The 15,001-nt window shown below is 45.5% G+C and overlaps 1 protein-coding gene across 9 annotated transcripts in view; it reads right to left on the reverse strand.

Annotated features, from left to right (window-relative positions):
* MID1 (midline 1) overlaps window positions 1–15,001 on the reverse strand; it is a 670,664-nt gene that overhangs the window by 140,133 nt on the left and 515,530 nt on the right. The window contains exon 1 of one of the 9 annotated variants that reach the window (XM_003134922.6): window positions 333–812. The exons of 7 other annotated variants lie outside the window; for them this stretch is intronic. The gene's annotated coding sequence lies outside the window, so the exon portion shown is untranslated. Of the gene's footprint in view, window positions 1–332; window positions 813–15,001 lie in introns of those variants that run through there. One more of the 9 variants, XM_005673394.3, reaches the window with a different exon arrangement.

Below are 15,001 nucleotides of genomic sequence, written 5' to 3' on the forward strand. Positions count from 1 at the left end.
ACTGTCTGGTTCTTTTAATTGAAACCCAGTCTTCCAAATTTACTTAACAGAATGCTTAAATACACCTTCCGGAGTTCATTTATACAAGCCGACAAGCGAAAAGACACAAATGACAAGGCAAAAAAAAGCAACCCTGATTTCTCCAGGAACAAATGCCTGATGCTGCTCTGTCTTAATAGTGAAGCGCCCACCCCCCAACAGTCTCAGAAAAGCCATTTCTTCCACCGAAAGACGGATAAACAGGTTAAAAACAGGAAAAGAGCCCATTTGTCCTACAGAGTTGGTCTAGCCTCTCTCCAGAGTCTTACAAAGAGATTGTCTTGAATACCCACCAATGGACTGCACCCTAGTTCTTTTTGAAGACACATCGCCGTAGGCAGAGGATGGGGACCCACGAAATGACAGACAGGCCACCGAGACCAGATGGTGGGTGGCAGGCAGGGCTGGAGCGGTCCTGTGTGTCTGTGAGAGCGTCAACAGTGAAACACAACAGGAAAATCGACGCGACAATTCCAGGAAGGCCAGCTCCACCTCATCCACCCCGCCAGGGCTGCTGAGCTGAAGAATCAAAACCTCCCACCGCCTTTTCCGCAGACCCCGCCGTGGCTCCCCGGGGCCCTGGTCCACTCAGTCCTCATCGGAACCCAATGAAAAGGCGGCTCGGGTCAGATCACCACCTGTCCGCCCTCAGATCATGCCTTGGCACCGGGATCTGTACGCTCACTGCCCGCAGGGGCCAGCAGCGCGTCAGTGTCCTACAGCTTGGCGGCCGATGCCAGCTTTCCAAGCTGTGGACAGGAGCCGTCCTGCCCAGCTCTCGGGGTCAGCAACGGGCGCTCGCCAACGCCCCCACCCCTTGCATTTGGATCCTGTCAGCCTCTTCCTGAGCACATGATCACATTAGGCTCTGGGCGCTGCTTTGTTATTCTTTTTTAGAATACACTTATTATTTTGTGTCTACCTCCTGAATTAAAACCCAGCCTCTAGAAGGTTTTTACATGCTACATCAGGAAGAATGATCTCTTGTACAGACACAATAGAGTCCTCTTTTTCTTTGTGAAAGAGAGACCTAGATCGTAAGCTATCATCCTGATAAACACCTGAAAATACACATATGAAACATACATGTATGTACATATGGCCGCAAGTTAAGTTTTACATATACACACACATGTAGGTGTCATGTATGCATGTATCATATAGACATGTGCACATGTACATATAATACAAATATAAACACACATGCACACACACACACACACAAACAGCAAATCTGTGATGGGTGCCCCAAATTTCAGTCTCCACAATGGTAAAGAGTGAATGGAGACTGGAAAGTTATTTTTGAAAAACCGATGGTCTGAAGGAAAAAACGGAAGTAGCCACCCCAAAAGCAAAAAAAAAAAAAAAAAAAAATGCCCCGCTCTGCAGTTCTTTCAAGGATATTCCTTATCACACTACGCAAGGCAAGAAACTGCAACGAAAGCATCAGGAAAAGTATAAAAAACAAAACAAAATCTTAAAACACACATTGCTTGCAAAGCTTCACAATTTGATTTATAAACCAGCCATTTGGACTCCACCAAAGGTGATGCAAGAACATTCTTGATAAAGGACAAACAGGAGGCAAGAATGGCTTCCTGGTGGCGCCTGGTTTGCACGCTGTGACACTTTCATGCCACTGTGACACCTTATGGTAAACCAAAGCACACCTCACATGTTTGCACATAAAAATGCCAACATATATTTTCTTTTCTTCTCTTTTTTTCTTCCTTTAAGCTGCATCTGCGGCATATGGACGTTCCTGGGCCAGGGATCGACCCGCACCTCAGCAGCAACCTGAGCAGCTGCAGAGATAACACCAGATCCTTGACCCACTGCACCACAGCGGGAACTCCAGACGTACATTTTTTTGAAATGTGTATTTCTCTACCAATCATGTATGATGTGTATGCATGATTCTCTACAAATCATAATTTCATTTATCTTTTAACAATAAACAAAAGGATGACTCCACTTCACCTACGGATGACTTCTCTAAGAAATCCTCACTGTCCATGGAAGAGACACAGTCATCAAACAGAATCGGAAAGAACTCTTCCTTAAGAGATTCGACAGCACTGATCGGTTAAAACGACATTGAAATGGTCAAGATTTTTCCGAGACATTTTGGCATGGCTGTGGAAAAATTAGCCTCAAATATTTTCAAAAGAAAATGATCAACAAAAAATCCTATAATATTCTAGGAAGCGTGATCTGACCACCTCTACAGGAAATTTCCCACTGTCAAGAGCACCTCGGACATTTCATATCTTTAACACTTTATGTTAAGGAAGCAAGCATCTTGGAGGTCCCATTGTGGTGCAGTGGAAATGAATCTGACCAGGAACCATGAGGTGGTGGGTTCGATCCCTGGCCTCGCTCAGTGGGTTAAGGATCCGGCGTTGCCATGAGTTGTGGTGTAGGTCACACATGCGGCTCGGATCCTGCGTTGCTGTGGCTGTGGTGTAGGCCGGCAGCTGTAGCTCCAATTGGACCCTAGCCTGGGAACCTCCCTATGCTGCGGGTGCAGCCCTAAAAAGCAAAAGCAAAAAAAAAAAAAAAAAAAAAAAAGCAAGCAAGCAAGCATCTAGTTCTAAAGACAAATGGAACCTACTACACACTAAATTGAAAATGACTGATGTTTTCCAGGTCTGTGCTGTATGTACCAGGTGTCAGGCAAGAATTTGATTCCGAAGGCAGTGAGCACAGACTTGAAAGAAAAGGGAGCGAGTGAGAACTTGTCACAACTAGTCTCCCGACAGAAATCTAAATCGAACCTCCTGGAAGAGCAGGCCCAGAGTGTGGTGGTGGCGGTGGCGGTAGACACGGAGTCTGCTGATCCCTGTGAAACCCCCAGAGACTGCCTTCCCTGATTGCTTTTCAAAGTGTATTTAGAGTCGAGTAGGCACCTTTTTTTTTTTTTTCTCCTTGCTTTTTAGGGCCGGACCCACGGCATATGGAAGTTCCCAGGCTAGGGGTCAAAGTGGAGCCTACAGCTGCCGGCCTACACCACAGCCTCAGCAACACTGGATCCGAGCCTAGTCTGTGACCTACACCACAGCTCATGGCAATGCCAGATCCTTAACCCACTGAGCGAGGCCAGGAATTAAACCCACGACCTCATGGTTCCTGATCAGATTCATTTCCATTGGGCCACGATGGGAACTCCCCAGTAGACACTTTTACACACATTCTAAGAACTGTTGCTATGTCTCTAGAAAATGTAATTAGTTTGGGGAGCCACATATCAATATGCGTGTGTGTGTGTGTGTGGTGTGTGTGAGAGTGTGTACAAAGGCACCTGTGCAACATTACTTGGGACCTGAGAGTATTCATTCCTCACAAACCTCTCAGTTATAGCATGCCCCTTCTGCATGAGAGAAACTTTTCTTCCGCTGCAAAAAAAAAAAAAAAAAAAAGGAAACCTGTAAATCATCTACATAAAAAAAAATGAGTAACCTGCCCACTCCTATCTGAAAAAGGTGACCTGGGAATTAGCAAAATCACACGAGAGGGCTAGTCTTTGAAGGACAAGACCAGTGGAGCCGGATTTTTGCAGGACGAAAATGCCACCTGGAAAAAATGCTCGCCTCTTGCAAACAAGTGTTCTCACTTCATTCCTCCAACACTCTTCTAGAAGGCAGTGTGCCCGCTCTCCCCGTCCCACCGCTTATCACCAGGAGGCAAATGGATCAGTCAAGAGTTGCTGCCGATGGCCCATGTGGCCTTTCACAATTGTTCTCTTCAGTTCAGGGACCAGACACACACAACTACTCCGGGGCTGTGACGTGCTGCGGGAATGACAATGTGACCCAGTAACTGATTCCTATTGTAAGAAGAGATTGGGACACTGTCACATCTGCTAGGTCCCCTGCTCAAAGAAAATCGCCTTCTCTCTCAACTTCAAAGTCAGCCCCACACAAAACCCCGCATTCGCACAATACCCTGAAGCTACCCTTAAAAAATAAAGAAAAGCAACCCTTTCTTACGACGCCTGGTTAACAATTACCAAGAACATGCTTTAAACATTTCCCGTGATCACTGAAGCTCTGCAGTCATGGGATGAAGCCTTTTTTTTTTTTTCCCTTTTTTTTCTGTTTCTTTTTTTTTCTGTTTCTTTTTTTTTTTTTTTTTTTTTTTTTTAAGGCCACAGAAAGAGGAGGGACTCTTTTGTTCTGAACTGTTATTGTGAAGCATCACACAAGAGACGGAGAACATGGGAACAGGGCAAGGAAAAGAACAGCCGGGCTGACCACCCAAAACAGGATATTAAGAGCGGCGTCGGAACTGGGTGTCTGGACAGAACAAAGGCAGGAGGCTTCTTGGGAGAAATGTCAGCAAAAATACTTGGATTTCCATGCTAAGGGATAAACGAGTTCCCCAGGCAGCAAGAGATCTTTAAGTCTGGGGCAATCAAATTAGGTTATCATGAAAACACACACACACACACACACACACACACACAGTTTAAAGTATCATAAAATTATCCCCAAGGATGTACCGTACAGGACAGGAAACTATACTCCGTGCTTTGTAATAACTTATAAAGGAAGAGAGTCTGAAAAAGAATATATATATATATATATATATATATATCTATTTAACTGCTGAATCCCTTTACTGTATACCCGAAACTAACACAACATTGCAATTAACTTACCTCAACTAAAAACATGTACAGCTTCGACCCAGCAATAAATAAATACCATAAAATGAAAACTGCTTTCAAAGCAGATGAAATCACTCACTTTTCAACCCATCAGCCACTTCCTCAAAGTCCTAGATCTGTGTTTTGCCCCATCGAAAATAAAACACTCTGTTTTCCTAGATACTCCTAAGGAAATTGAGTTTTGTACAAAAGAAACAAAAATCTCTCTCCATGCAGAGCACACTCTTACACTTTAAAAATAATCTTTAGGCATTGCCGTCACGGCTCAGTGGTTAACGAATCAGACTAAGAACCCTGAGATTGCAGGTTCGATCCCTGGCCTTGCTCAGTGGGTTAAGGATCCGGCGTTGCCGTGAGCTGCGGTGTGGGTTGCAGACGCGCGGCTCAGATCCCGCGTTGCTGTGGCTGTGGTGTCGGCCGGTGGCTACAGCTCCGATTGGACCTCTAGCCTGGGAACCTCCATATGCTGCGGGAGCTGCCCTAGAAATGGCAAAAAGACAAAAAATAAATAAAAAATAATAAATAAATAAATAAATAAAAATAATCTTTAAACACAATTCCCAGAGAAGCTCCCAGAGAAGCTAAGGAATGGCTTCTGCTTCGAGAAACAATCGTGGCAACTAACTTGCTAACATTAGCATAACAGGTCATGTCAAGTCATGTTCTATCATCTTTTCCTCTGATGCAAGTTCTGCTAAAACTGCTAGTAGGACAATCCCTTGAATGAAATCACCAGAGTTCCTCCAGTTTATTGGACATACTACATAGTAAGAATTACAGTTATTACTACCGCAGTCTCTAAGCTAAGGGGGTTCAGATCAGCAAGTAATATATCCTATCTTATACTGCATCTCTTTTAGGTTTTACCACCTTTTTTTTTTTTTTGTTCTTTTTAGGGCAGCACCCGTGGCACATGGAGGTTCCCAGGCAAGAGGTCTAAGCGGAACTGTAGCCACCAGCCTACACCACAGCCACAACAATGCGGGATCCGAGCCACATCTGCGACCTACCACCACAGCTCACGGCAACGCCGGATCCTTAACCCACTAAGTGAGGCCAGGGATCGAACCTGCAACCTCATGGTTCCCAGACAGATTTGTTTCTGCTGCGCCACAATGGGAACTCCAGTTTTGATTACTTTAAAATATTTACTGATTTATTTATTTTTGGCCGCAGCATTCTGTGAATGGCTTGATGGGATCTCAGTTCCTAGATAAGGGACTGAAGCTGGGCCACAGCAGTAAAAGCCTGAATCCTAATGACTAGACCACCAGGGAACTCTGGCATTGTGTCTAAAATTGCAGGCTTTTTTTCCCTCTTCTTTATATTCTGCTACTATTGTTTTCCCCTTTCCCCATCCTTTCCTTCTATTGTGAGATGAGAGGTGAACATACAGGCTTTCAACTTTTTTTTTTTTTTTTTTTTTTTTTTGCTTTTTAGGGCCATGCCCGAGGTATATGGAGGTTCCCAGGCTAGGGGTCCAATCGGAGCTAGAGGCTGGCCTACACCACAGCCACGGCAACGCAGGATCCAAGCCATGTCTGTGACCTACACCACAGCTCACGGCAACGCCGGATCCTTAACCCACTGAGCGAGGCCAGGGATCGAACCCGCCACCTTACAGTTCCTAGTTGGATTTATTTCCACTGCGCCATGACGGGAACTCTGGCTTTCATCTTTTAGATAATGAATTTCATCCAGCTTGCTCTCTGATATGTTGCTGAAAAACTCAGAGTTAAGCCCTGAGCTTGGTTGGCCCAACTTTTCTTGGTTTAGTTTTGGGGGGAGATAAACGAGTTCAGACCCTGGCTTGGCCATTTCCTAGCAAAGGCAGAGAGGAGCCAGCTACTCGAGTATCTTAAACTCACAGATCCGCTTCCTATCTTATACAAGCCTATCTATAAAGTGTGACAATGAGAAAATCTCAAAAGGTCCTTTGAGGATTAAGTGAAGCAAAGTCTTACAAGTGCCTGGCAAAACTGTAGCTCTGGCATCCTTCTTCTCCTTGTTCATTTTTATTTTATTTATTTTTTTATTTATTTTTATTTTTAGGGCCAAACCCACGGCATATGGAGGTTCCCCAGCTAGGGGTTGAATCAGAGCTGTAGCCGCCGGCCTACACCACAGCCACGGTAACATGGGATCCGAGCCGCATCTGCAACCTACACCACGGCTCACGGCAGCTCGGGATCCTTAACCCACGGAGGGAGGCCAGGGATCAAACCCGCATCTTCATGGATACTGGTCGGGTTCTTAACCCATGGTGCCACAGAGGGAACTCCTTCCCCTGTCTTTGAACACCTCTTCGTACTCCTCTTTCAGTAAATTCATTATCTGTATTTTCTTTGCATCAGAAATCTCTTCGAACCACTTGTGGCAGCAGGAAGGATATAAATCTATTCGTTCAATAATGTTCATGGATGTCTTACGTGTAGCAACAGTATATGAATAATAAGCTAGCATTTCTTTTAACATGAATTACTCTCTAATAATCGGCTTCAAAAGTCCCAGTGTGGCGCAGCAGGCTAAGAATCCGACTAGAGTCCATGAACATGCGGGTTCGATCCCTGGCCTCGCTCAGTGGGTTAAGGATCCGGTGTGGCTGTGGCTGTGGCATAGGCTGGCAGCTGCAGCTCGGATGTGACGCCTCGCCTGGGAAGTTCCAGATGCCGCAGGCGTGGCCCTAAAAAGATGGGGAAAAAAAAAGTCATCTTCACATAAACAACCTCGTTTATTTCCTAGACTTGGACAAACCTCTGTTCACTACCAGTGGCTCGCCTCCCATGGTCGTGAGGCTTCAGTTTTCTGCTCCCCAAAGTCAACCTGTCCCATATGCATCCTTTGCTAGCATTTTTGATTTTGCAGGAAATAAGGGACCCTGGCAAATGTGGGGAGGGTAGGAGGACCAAGGACAGTGAAGGTTTCAGATTTTGTCCTACTTACAAGCTCATCACTTAACCTACCAGTTTCCTGGGTGTTGACAGAAGACAGAAGGCTCCTGCATCAGAGACCAAGGAGGTTTTGAGTCCGGACACAGCAAGGAGCATGTGTTTCATGTTCCCGTCACTTCCCTTTGTCCCCAGGTTCCACAGAGCAGACGCCCCAGGTACATGCCACCCAACAAGGGTTTGCATTATAGTTGAGCAGCCCCGAGCTCAGGAAACCTGAAGCTTTGAAGATGGAATGCAAGCACATCTATCCAACACTTGCCCTGGAGAGTCATTATCTTTATTATCATGAACAACAACAAACCTGCTTTCTCTTAAAAATTTTTTCTTAGAGTTGATTTACCAAGTTCTGTCAATTTCCGCTGTGCAGCGAAGTGACCCAGTCATAGATACGTATCTATTATATATATATTCTTTTAAACCTGCTTTCCACCCTGGAGGGAGATGCTCTGCCTTGACCTGCCCAGAAGACTGTTCACTATACAAACATCCTTGCAAAGACGATCCGGAACAAAGGCAGTCAGCTCCTCAGCTCACAAAGGGTACTGAAATGGGAGCGATGCACGAAGAATTATTCTCCAAGACAGAGCAGCCGTCTCCTCCCGGAGATGTGGCCAAGAGTGATCCCTGGAGTGCAGATCCCCACTGGGCTTTCTAGGAGGGATGGCAGAAGCAGCTCACTTGGCACGAAGGACCCCTGCCCCGTGGGAGACCAGCGCGGTAAGAGATGCTCACACAAAAGCATTCCCCACCCTCGTCTCCAGCCCCCCTCGTACATCGGCTCATGTACCAGGAAAACGGGCTGAGCGCAGGCAGGCCCCACCCACAGGTTTGCCCAAATAAACAGCGCCCTTAATAACTTCCTCATTGCTGGTCTGGCACTTCAGCTCTTTGCAACGCTTATCCTCAACTCTTTTTCGGAGTTTGGAAGAGTAAGCGAGTTTTGCTACTTTCAGGATACCAGAAATCCGTTCTGTCTGCTAACTTGGCTTTCTTTCAGCATTTAGCTAAATGTTTTTAAGACCTGCTATGGGAGTCCAACCAGAGAGAAAGTCGTTCTGCCCATTCTCTTCCTCATTCAGTGGCTGTTTCTGGGGTTGGACTTCATGCCAGGCATTGATGGGGACACTAGGAGGGCACAGGTGAATATGATACAAAAGGCCTGGCCTGGGAGAGCTGACATTTTAACCAGGCAAACATAAACGAAGGAAGGGGCGAGCAAACACAGGAGTTTCAAAGAACCAGACTGAAAAAGAAAGAAACAAAAAGACCTAACTTCACTGAAGGCAGAGGGCTGGGCAGTTCTGCTTCAGTTAAGAAGCTATTTCTACTCCTATCTGAGGCTACGGAGGCTTTTGTGACATGCTGGCTTTTTCCCTGCCAATAAGCAAGCCGGTCTGAATTTCAGTTATCAACAGTTCTGGCATCTGAACAGAGCTGTGGTGTCATTTCTCAAGTCGTTAAATGTTTAGCTGCAGATTTCCTTAAGGAGTGATTTGTTTTTCCAGGACATTAAAAATCTAAATGTTAACTCTTTCTAAGATGCAAAAAGACCAAGTGGTGAATTATTGGAAATCAGTGATCTCTCTGTTTACTCGGGCAATGCCAGTGGAGAGAGAAAGGCCACAATCACAGAGTGGACCAAAAAAAAAAAAAAAAAAAACAACAAAACAAAACAAAAAAAAAACAGGAACTATGGTACTTAGAATTCCCCGAATGTCTGAGTGTTTGATGGCAGGATGTGACCCCAAAGTTGAAAGGAACTATGGACGTGCAGTTAAGGTTACAGGGAAGGGTGTGAAGGAAATTAACAGAGACATTTCAAGAGTCATTGGTTTTCTCTGTACTTAACCTGTTTTTGTCTCCCTAGGGGAAGAAATTTCAGAAAGGAAAGGGAAAGAAGTGTTGGGGTGCGGGAGGCGGGGGACAGCACAGGGGAAATGAATAGGTACAGCCGGGCTGTCATGACCAGAGGATCAAAGGCGAGTTAAAACTAGAATGCGGGAGGAGTTCCCTGGTGATTCAGCAGGTTGAGGACCTGGTGTCGACAATGCTATGGTGCGGGCTCGATCCCTCGCCTGGGAACTTCTGCCTGCCGTGGGCTTGGGCCAAAAAAAAAAAAAAAAAAAAAAAAAAAAAAAGAAACAACGAGAGGCTAGGAAGGAGATGATGGCAGAGGCAACTGTCATGGGAGCTCCTACCGCAGCTTCAGCACAGACCGAGGCAAGGGCTTGGGAAGTCTGCTGGTAGATGCTGAAGATGGTTTAGGAGAAGAGGGAGTGGCAGGCAGACAGAGGTTTAGAAAGGAGGCAATTCTCAGAGAGTGCGTTATCCCCAAACCAAAGCTTCTTTGGCTTAAAAGCCAAGATTTATTTTGATTTTTTTTTTTTTTTTGGTCTTTTTGTCTTTTTCAGGGCCTCATCCGCGCTTGGCATATGGAGGTTCCCAGGCTAGGGGTCTCATCGGAGCTGCGGCTGCCAGCCTCCACCACAGCCGCAGCAACGCCAGATCTGAGCCACATCTGCAACCTACACCACGGCTCAGGGTAACGCCGGATCCTTAACCCACTGAGCGAGGCCAGGGATGGAACCCGCAACCTCAGGGTTCCTAGTCAGATTCGTTTCCACTGTGCCATGACGGGAACTCCCAAAAGCCAAGATTTAAACTTTCTTGGGAGGCCTGATAATTCTAAAAAAAGAAATATAATATTTTAAAAGAAATATATATAATATAGAGAGAAATAGAATATAGACAGATACTTGTGATGTACATGAGAACAAATCTTATAAATGTGATAAGGCTTCTAATGACTTTGACAGAATTCTCCCCAAGTCAGGCTAAACCTGCTTTTTCTCGCATTATCAAAGCATATGTGTCCCTGTGACCTCTTTGAGAGATATACTATCCATGTAGTTATAAAAGCCATGTATAAAATAGGAAATTGAAGTATTACCTCGGAATGAATGGGAAATGGTAGGATCTCAGGGTCTTACTTGTTGGTGCTTTCGGATCACCTGAGTCCTAAAAAAGGTTCATTTTCAACTAATAAGGGTGCATTTCAGCTGTACACTGTATCCTTCCATGGAATCAACTTAGATAAGATGCTAGCTTTCAGAATACAAGAAAAGGCGACACTCCAAGGACTCAGCACATCAGATAGAACCTAGGGCTTAAAAAGTCACTTAGGAAAAAAGGTCGCGCTCCGAGACCAGGGACCTTTCCACGTGGCTAAGCCATCTTCAAGTGGAGATATATTTCGAGAATAAGCAAAAAGACAATTGTTCATGTCTGATCTACGATCGTTATGAATAAAGACTGGTAGGTTCTTAGCCTTCGTACACATTTTCTTACGCTTGGTCCTTATTCAAATCCAAGGCTCCTAACAGTTCTGCCCATTGTCTCCGTCTATTCTTTCCACTACAAATTCCTCCAAGTGACTCTCTCCTGCCAAGGGATGCAAATATTCCATTCTTGACAATTCTCTGCATTTTCCTTCCTTAGAATAAAGACGGGGCAATCGCTCCCTCCCGGGGTGCGGGGCCAAAGGTGGAAGCCACGCCTCGGGTGACTTCCCAGAAAGCAGCTTTGTTGAGTCTGAGCCACTGCCAGGCAACCTCCCCCCACCCCCCCCCATCCACTGCCAAAACATCCTGGTCCAAAGAGGGGTGCTCAGCTCCCCGGGCCCGCCCCAGCCTATCAGCATCCAGGAGCGATTCTTTGCTTGGGTGCTTCTTCATGGTGATCCTGACTGGCAGCTCCGAGGATTAAACTCAGGGCCTTTATGCACAGTGGCCCCCTGGAGTGTTGAACTCCAAACCCTCTATTTTCTTCCCCTGCGTCTACCTTGCAACTCACAAAGCCCTAGTTATAGCCCCTGCGGTACCCAGGCTTTCTCACTCCGGGTTAGCAAAAGAAACCAAAACCAAAACACCAGACCCTACAACAGGGCGATGGAGATGGTAATGATGGGGGGCCTGGAGCCTGGTGGGCAGAGTCCGAGGCCTTTCAGAACCACGACTTTGCTTCTTTATCATTAAGACTTTGCGTTCTCATCAGCACAGTCTTGCTTACAATGGCACAAATGATCACGTAGCTGAATGAAAATGGGGGGGGTACCCATTAAAAAAAAAAGGACCTCAAAACTAGTGAATGAAAATCAAGACCAGCATCTTCTTAATCAAGCAGAGCTTCCTGCTTAATGACTGCACTAAAAAAAAAAAAAAAAAAAAAGGCCATCTGGCCTCTTGGCTACTGGAGGGTTTTTCTCTTCCTGGTTGGCTTGAGCAGCACATTATAATTCCACTTATAATTTTTTTTTTTTTTTGACTACAACGCCACTTCCTTCTACGCCCTGCTTTAAGCAACAGAGAAGAAAGCATTGTTCCATTTCTAGGAAAATACTTCTCACTTCTAAGTGGCAGGTGTGAAAGGGGCAACGTATACTTGGAGAGAGGAAGACAGAGGTCAAATCTTAGTGAAAGCATCACTACCCGTATTTCTTTAACCATCAACTGACTTCTCTTTCTGTCTCTCTCTATGTACAGATGCATGGACATGGATCAATGCAGATGGATACATAGTAATCATTGAAACTCAAAACCAAAAAGCCACCACCACGGCCCTTAGTACTTTCCAAGAAATAAGTCAGAAAACACAAGTCGCTCCTGTGTGGGAACTAAGACTACTTAAAAGTATAGTCAAACTTCAATCAATGGAAAGTCTCTGGAAATAGAAGAGTTCTGGTTAATTTAATTTTCTGGTTAACTGAACCCCAAATAGAAACCTTTTTTCAAAAAAATCCTCGTTGAAACATTCCTAAAATGCTTGAGTCCACTTAACGTGCATGACTACAAACCATATCCTGGAGCTCATTTAAAGGCCCTCAGGTAATTCCAAATTGTATTGCTCCTTGAGATCCTCGTTGTTATAAAGACTTTTTTTTTGCCTTTAATGATGGAGGAGATTGAAGACATTGAGGTAAATGTGTATTTGTATCCATGACAATCAATTTTCACATTAATCCCAAAGACCACCTTTTGTTTCCTGGACTCTCTTGGAGCAGGATTATGTAGAAAACAGTGGTTAATCGAGAGGTTTAAGTCTCAGGATAAAATGCAGGTGCGTTGAGGTTTTTGGCTTGGTTTCGTGCTAAAGGAAACTGACAAGAAGTCCTCTTTCCCTACCTGCTGTTCAGTAAGTGTAAAAAATAACAACCCAAACTAAAGACCATGTAAATAAATGCCTTCGATGTATATACTGAAACCCCCTGAGAAGGCACCAGGATTTAGGTTTCATCATGGAACATAACGGGCGGCTCAAAGCTGGTCCCAAAGGGCCTTCCCCAACGTGATCACAACCAGTGCAGGCCTCGCGGGGGCTCCAGTGTCCAGATGCTCACGGAACTTGACAGCATGCCAGCTTGAGCTACAAATAATAACACCATATTGAACCAAACCACTGCCCAAGAGAAAGAGACCTCCGGCCTTTACAACAGGCTAACTGCCCTTGGGTGAAACTTATCATAGAAGGAATTCCTCCCTTGGGTAGCAGACTGGAAAACGTCACCTAAGATCATTTCCAATTGCAAATGCCTTACACTCTGTGTGGGAAGGTAAGACCGGGGCTCCCCCTCCCCTCTTCCTCTCTCTCCCCCTCCCTCCATACATATGCATTACCTTTTTTTGGGGGGGGGGCGTTACCATGCCCTCAGCCCCACAGCAGCACTAAGCAAAATCTCTAATATACTGACATCCTACACTTTGCCAAGAACTCCCTTAGCTACCGGGCGGGCACACAGAAGGCTTCTTATAAAGGTTTCCGCCAAGGACTGAATGAAGCTAAAGGAGTCCTCCGCCTCTCCCTTATGGACCTACAAATCCTCTCCTTCGAGGTACCTCAACGATGCCAAAATTTGGCAGGAGTGTTGGTGTTTCTGGTCAATGACCATTTGGAAAATGGTACTGCTAGTTACACCCTAAAAATAGGACTTTCTCATAAAGCACAGATATACCCAGTTATGTGTTAATTTTACCCACTAAGGTGTCTTGGCACCCATGTGTGCGAGTACACGTTCAGGATTTGTGTATTGAGTACATATACTTTAGAGCTCAATCTAAACCCATCATCAATGGGTTTTCTTCTTGCTCACTTTGCCTTTCTAGCTACACAGTCTTCTCTTAGTATCTTTTCGTCTTGCCCTGAAGAAGGATGATAATGTAACCGAAGAGGGCCCTGGGGGTTCAGGGCTCAAAAGCCTTTCTTTGTCTTTCATTTCTTGTTTTTAGGAAATGGACCTCCTTCAGCCTCCAGGGCCTTCCCTGAGTTCCAAGCGACAGGTTCAGATGGTTGCTGATCTGGGAGGGGGAGGGGAGGAACCATCAAGCAACAATAGTTCAGCCTTGGGGCAGGATCCTGGTTCCTCTCAAGGGATACACATAACAACATCTTATACACCGAAGGGAAAAGTTATATTCCTTATGCTTCTTTTAGAAATGAATTTTGAGAAGCTTGGAGCCCTTCCTTGTGCTTCTCCCTCATTGGATGGCATCCTAAACCCAATCACCTATAAGCTAAAGATGAGGCACCCTGAGCACAACTGCCTGTGCGATAAAGACGATTAGCACCTGATGTTTTTCAAGAATTTTCCTAGTTTGTCCTAATCTCCGATCAATATGCCCCTTTCACAAGTACTGTTATTCTAGGCAATAAGCCAGAAGACCCCCACCAAGATCACAGTGAGATCTCCTGACGCCAGCTTAGACGACAAAGATTCTCCCAAAGAACGAAGAATGCATGTTTGTCGCAATTCTGATTCTTATCTGAAACCCTGTTTTTCTCCTTTCATTTTTTATTTATTTATTTTTTTGTCTTTTTGCCTTTTCTAGGGCCGCTCCCATGGCATATGGAGGTTCCCAGGCTAGGGTCAATAGAGCTGTAGCCACTGGCCTACGCCAGAGCCACAGCAATGTGGGATCCGAGCCGCGTCTGCAACCTACACCACAGCTCACGGCAACGCCGGATCCTTCACCCGCTGAGCAAGGCCAGGGATCGAACCCGCAACCTCATGGTTCCTAGTCGGATTCGTTAACCACTGAGCCACAACGGGAACTCCTGTTTTTCTCCTTTTAGACTCTAAAACTCCCTGCAATTCTTCCCAAAGGAGGGCACAGTCTTTAAGGCATGAACCTGCTGGGGCCTCCTTTGCCTGGCAAAGCAACAGAAGCTCTTTTTTTCCTCCTTCACCCAAAACTCTGGTTCCAAGTTTCAGTTTGTCACCGGTGGACAGAGGCAACGTTTCGGCAACGATACAACATCCAAAACATAGGCACTTTTTCCTAAGGGCCCT

This window comes from Sus scrofa, chromosome X (assembly GCF_000003025.6).
Source record: "Sus scrofa isolate TJ Tabasco breed Duroc chromosome X, Sscrofa11.1, whole genome shotgun sequence".
NCBI classification, from domain to species: Eukaryota; Metazoa; Chordata; class Mammalia; order Artiodactyla; family Suidae; genus Sus; species Sus scrofa.